Raw genomic sequence first — 6,000 nt, 5'->3', positions numbered from 1 at the left:
CCACTGCCACCGCCTTTGGATCTCATGTTCTGGACACATACTGGGGTGTTTGATGATTTTGGAGAGATGCCATCAGGTCCACCTGTGGGTAACCCCACCTCTGGACCAACATGTGAAACACTTCTGGATTTAATGCCCATTCTCCTGGACGAAAAACCAGACGGCTGAGATAATCCGCCTCCCAGTTGTCCACTCCCGGAATGAACACTGCCAACAATATCACCTGGTGATGCTCGGCCCATTTGAGGATTCGAGCCACTTCCCGCATGGCCATGCGGCTTATTGTTCCTCCTTGTTTGTTTATGTACGCGACTGCTGTCGCTTTGTCTGACTGCACCTGGACAGTCTGAGACCGGAGCATGTGCACTGCTTGTTGCAGCGCGTTGTAAATTGCCCTGAATTCCAGGACATTTATATAGACAGCAATCTTTAATGATCTGACCAGAGACCCTGAAGCTGACAATTTTGGATCACAGCTCCCCAACCTCTGAGCCTCGCGTCCGTCGTTAGAATTATCCAATTTCAGATGCCGAACCTTTTCCCTGCGGTGAGATTGTGTTCTTGGAGCCACCAGAGTAGTGATACTCTGGCCCGTGGAGCCAACCGCACCATCTGGTGAATCTGCAGATGCGAGCCTGACCGGTGTGCGAGAACATCCAGTTGAAAAGGACGCGAGTGAAATCTTCCAAACTGGAGTGCTTCGAAAGCCGCCACCATTTTTCCTAACAGTCGAATGCACAAATGTACCAAGACTGTGCTTGGCTTGAGCATTAACTGTACCAGGTGACGAATACTTTGTACCTTCTGTTCTGGCAGGTAAGTTCTTTGATTCACCGTATTGAGAATCAATCCTAGGAATTGAAGTCGTTGAGACGGAATCAGATTTGATTTCTTGCAGTTGACAATCCAACCATGCTGAACTAGCACATTGTATGTCAGCAAGGCATGTAGGAGGAGTATCTGTTGAGACGGAGCTTTGATGAGCAGATCGTCCAAGTACGGAACTATGATCACTCCCAGGGATCTGAGATGAGCTATCATCACAGACATCACTTTGGTGAATACCCGAGGCGCTGACGAGAGGCCAAACGGTACAGCCTGAAATTGATCATGGTTGTACCGCAAACCTTAAGTACCCCTGATGCGGTGGCCAAATTGGAATGTGTAAGTATGCATCCTTGAGATCCAGCGTAATCATGAATTCCTGTGGCTCAAAACCTGCAATTACTGACCGCAGGGATTCCATCTTGGAGCTGTAGTAAGTGACGTACTGATTGAGGCCCTTTAGGTTCAAGATCGGTCTGACCAAGCCATCCGGCTTTGGTACTACAAAAATAAGATTTTACTCACCGGTAAATCTATTTCTCGTAGTCCGTAGTGGATGCTGGGAACTCCGTAAGGACCATGGGGAATAGCGGCTCCGCAGGAGACTGGGCACAACTAAAGAAAGCTTTAGGATTACCTGGTGTGCACTGGCTCCTCCCTCTATGACCCTCCTCCAGACCTCAGTTAGGATACTGTGCCCGGAAGAGCTGACACAATAAGGAAAGGATTTTGAATCCCGGGTAAGACTCATACCAGCCACACCAATCACACCGTATAACTCGTGATATTATACCCAGTTAACAGTATGAAATATATCTGAGCCTCACTAACAGATGGCTCAGAACAATAACCCTTTAGTTAGGCAATAACTATATACAAGTATTGCAGACAATCCGCACTTGGGACGGGCGCCCAGCATCCACTACGGACTACGAGAAATAGATTTACCGGTGAGTAAAATCTTATTTTCTCTGACGTCCTAGTGGATGCTGGGAACTCCGTAAGGACCATGGGGATTATACCAAAGCTCCCAAACGGGCGGGAGAGTGCGGATGACTCTGCAGCACCGAATGAGCAAACTCAAGGTCCTCCTCAGCCAGGGTATCAAACTTGTAGACTTTTGCAAAAATGTTTGAACCCGACCAAGTAACAGCTCGGCAAAGTTGTAAAGCCGAGACCCCTCGGGCAGCCGCCCAAGAAGAGCCCACCTTCCTCGTGGAATGGGCTTTTACAGATTTAGGGTGCGGCAGTCCAGCCGCAGAATGTGCAAGTTGAATCGTGCTACAGATCCAGCGAGCAATAGTCTGCTTAGAAGCAGGAGCACCCAGCTTGTTGGGTGCATACAGGATAAATAGCGAGACAGTTTTCCTGACTCCAGCCGTCCTGGAAACATATATTTTCAGGGCCCTGACTACGTCCAGTAACTTGGAGTCCTCCAAGTCCCACGTAGCCGCAGGCACCACAATAGGTTGGTTCACATGAAAAGCTGATACCACCTTAGGAAGGAATTGGGAACGAGTCCTCAATTCCGCCCTATCCATATGAAAATCAGATAAGGGCTTTTGCATGACAAAACCGCCAATTCTGATACACGCCTGGCTGACGCCAAGGCCAACCGCATGACCACTTTCCACGTGAGGTATTTTAGCTCTACGGATTTAAGTGGCTCATCCCAATGCGACTTCAGGAAATCCAACACCACGTTGAGATCCCACGGTGCCACAAACGGGGGCTGAATATGCAGCACTCCCTTAACAAAAGTCTGAACTTCAGGCAGTGAAGCCAGTTCTTTTTTGGAAGAAAATGTACAGAGCCGAAATCTGAACCTTAACGTAACCCAATTTTAGGCCCGTAGTCACTCCTGACTGTAGGAAGTGCAGAAATCGACCCAGTTGAAATTCCTCCGTTGGGGCCTTCCTGGCCTCACACCAAGCAACCTATTATTGCCATATGCGGTGATAATATTTTGCGATCACAGCTTTTCTCTGACGTCCTAGTGGATGCTGGGGACTCCGTAAGGACCATGGGGAATAGACAGCTCCGCAGGAGACTGGGCACATCTAAAGAAAGCTTTAGGACTATCTGGTGTGCACTGGCTCCTCTCCCTATGACTCTCCTCCAAGCCTCAGTTAGATTTCAGTGCACGGCTGAGCTGGATGCACACTAGGGGCTCTCCTGAGCACCTAGAAAGAAAGTATAGTTTAGGTTTTTTATTTTCAGTGAGACCTGCTGGCAACAGGCTCACTGCACCGAGGGACTAAGGGGAGAAGAAGCGAACCTACCTAAGTGGTGGTAGCTTGGGCTTCTTAGGCTACTGGACACCATTAGCTCCAGAGGGATCGAACACAGGACCCGACCTCGTCCCCCTTACAGAGCCAGAAGCAAGAAGGTGGTCCGGAAAATCGGCGGCTGAAGACTTCTGTCTTCTCCAAGGTAGCGCACAGCACTGCAGCTGTGCGCCATTGCTCCTCATGCACACCACATACTGCGGTCACTGATGGGTGCAGGGCGCTGGGGGGGGGGCGCCCTGAGCAGCAATATTAACACCTTGGCTGGCAAACTGACACCATATATAGCTCCAGGGGCTATATAGGTGTTTATTAACCCCTGCCAGAACTTTTACAATAGCGGGAGAAAGCCCGCCGAAAAAGGGGCGGAGCCATCTCCCTCAGCACACTGGCGCCATTTTCCCTCACAGCTCTGCTGGAGGGATCGCTCCCTGGCTCTCCCCTACAGTCCTGCACTACAGAAAAGGGTTAAAAAGAGAGGGGGGGCACAAATTAGGCGCAGTATATATATATATATATATATATATATTATGCAGCTATAAGGGAAAACACTCTCTATAGGTGATATCCCTGTGATATATAGCGCTCTGGTGTGTGCTGGCATACTCTCCCTCTGTCTCCCCAAAGGGCTTTGTGGGGTCCTGTCCTCTGTCAGAGCATTCCCTGTGTGTGTGCTGTGTGTCGGTACTGCTGTGTCGACATGTATGATGAGGATAATGATGTGGAGGCGGAGCAAATGCCTGTGAATGGGATGTCACCCCCTGCCGGGTCGACACCGGTGTGGATGGACTTATGGAAGGAATTACGTGACCGTGTCAACTCCTTACATAAAAGGTTTGACGACATAGGACAGCCGGCTGCTCAGCTTGTGCCTGTCCAAGCGTCTCACATGTCATCAGGGGCTCTAAAACGCCCGCTACCTCAGATGGCAGACACAGATGTTGACACGGATACCGACTCCAGTGTCGACGACGATGAGACTAGTGTACCTTCCAATAGGGCCACCCGTTACATGATTGAGGCAATGAAAAATGTATTACACATTTCTGATAATACCCCAGATACCACAAAAAAGGGTATTATGTTGGTGACAGAAAACTACCAGTAGTTTTCCTGCATCTGAGGAATTGATATGAGGTGTGTGAGGAAGCGTGGACTTCCCCCGATAAGAAATTGATAATTTCTAAGCAGCGTACCCTTTTCCGCCAGAGGATAGGTCACGTTGGGAAATAACCCCTAGGGTAGATAAAGCGGTTACACGCTTATTAAAAAAGGGGGCACTACCGTCACGGATACGGCCGCCCTGAAGGACCTGCTGATAGAAAGCAGAAAACTACCCTTAAAACTATATACACACACACGGGCATTATATTGAGACCTGCTATTGCCTCGGCATGGATGTGCAGTGTGGCAGCTGCGTGGTCAGATTCCCTGTCGGATAATATTTATACTATAGATAGGGACAATATTTTGCTGAAAATAGAGCATATAAAAGACGCTGTCTTATACATGCGTGATGCACAAAGGGATATTTGCCGACTGGCATCACTAATAAGCGCTATGTAAAACCACTGCCGCCAGACGGGGGTTATGGACTCGCAATGGTCGGGCGATGCCGGTTCAAAACGGCACATGGAAGTTTGCCCTAGAAGGGGGTGGAACTGTTTGGGGGATGGTCTTTCAGACCTCGTTTCCACAGCTACGGCTGGGAAATCAAAACTTTTGCCACAAGCTACCCCACAGCAAAAGTAAGCACTGTATTTTCAGGTACAGTCCCTTCGGCCCCAGGAAAGTAGAGGGCTAGAGGCTCATCTTTTCTGCCATGAGGAAAAGGTAGAGGGAAAAAGCTGCAGCACACAGCTAGTTCCCGGGAGCAGAAGTCCTCCCCTGCGTCCGGTAAGCCCACAGCATGAGGCTGGGGCTGCTCAGGCGGACCCGGGTACGGTGGGGGCCCGTCTCAGAAATTTCAGCGCACAGTGGGCTCTCTCACAGGTGGATCCCTGGGTTCTTCAAATAGTATCTCAGAGGTACAGGCTGGAATTCGAGACGTCTCCCCCCCGCCGTTTCCTAAAATCTGCCTTACCGGCAACTCCCTCTGCCAGGGAGGCAGTGTTGGTGGCTATCCAAAAAACTGTATTCACAGCAAGTGATTATCAAGGTACCCTTCCTTCAACAGGAAAAGGGTTACTTTTCCACAATGTTTGTGGTACCAAAACCGGACGGTTCGGTGAGACCCATCTTAACTTTAAAATCCTTGAACACATATAACAAAAGATTCAAGTTCAAGATGGAATCGCTCAGGGCGATTATTGCGATCCTGGACAAGGGGGATTACAGGGTCTCTCTGGACATCACGGATACTTACCTGCATGTCCCCATTTACTCTCCTCACCAGGAGTACCTCAAGATTGTGGTACAGGACTGTCACTATCAGTTCCAGACGCTGCCGTTTGGATTATCCACGGCACCGAGGGTCTTTACCATGGGTAATGACCGAAATGATGATACTCCTTCGCAAGAAGGGAGTTTTCATTATCCCGTACTTGGACGATCTCCTGATAAAGGCGAGGTCCAAGGAACAGTTGGTAAGGGGGTAGCACTTTCTCGGGAAGTGCTGCAACAGCAGGACTGGATTCTCAATTCCAAAGTCACAGCTGGTCCCGACAAGAATGATTCTGGAAACAGACCAGAAGAAAGTGTTTCTTCCAATGGAAAAAGCCGAGGAGTTGTCATCTCTAGTCAGAAACCTCCTAAGACCGGGACAGGTATCGGTACATCAATGCACACGAGTCCTGGGAAAAATGGTAGTTTCGTACGAAGCAATTCCATTCGGAAAGTTCCACGCAAGGATTTTCCAGTGGGACAAATGGTCCGGGTCCCATCTCCA

This window comes from Pseudophryne corroboree, chromosome 2 (genome assembly GCF_028390025.1).
Source record: "Pseudophryne corroboree isolate aPseCor3 chromosome 2, aPseCor3.hap2, whole genome shotgun sequence".
Taxonomy (NCBI): domain Eukaryota; kingdom Metazoa; phylum Chordata; class Amphibia; order Anura; family Myobatrachidae; genus Pseudophryne; species Pseudophryne corroboree.
This window is presented reverse-complemented; position numbering follows the sequence as displayed.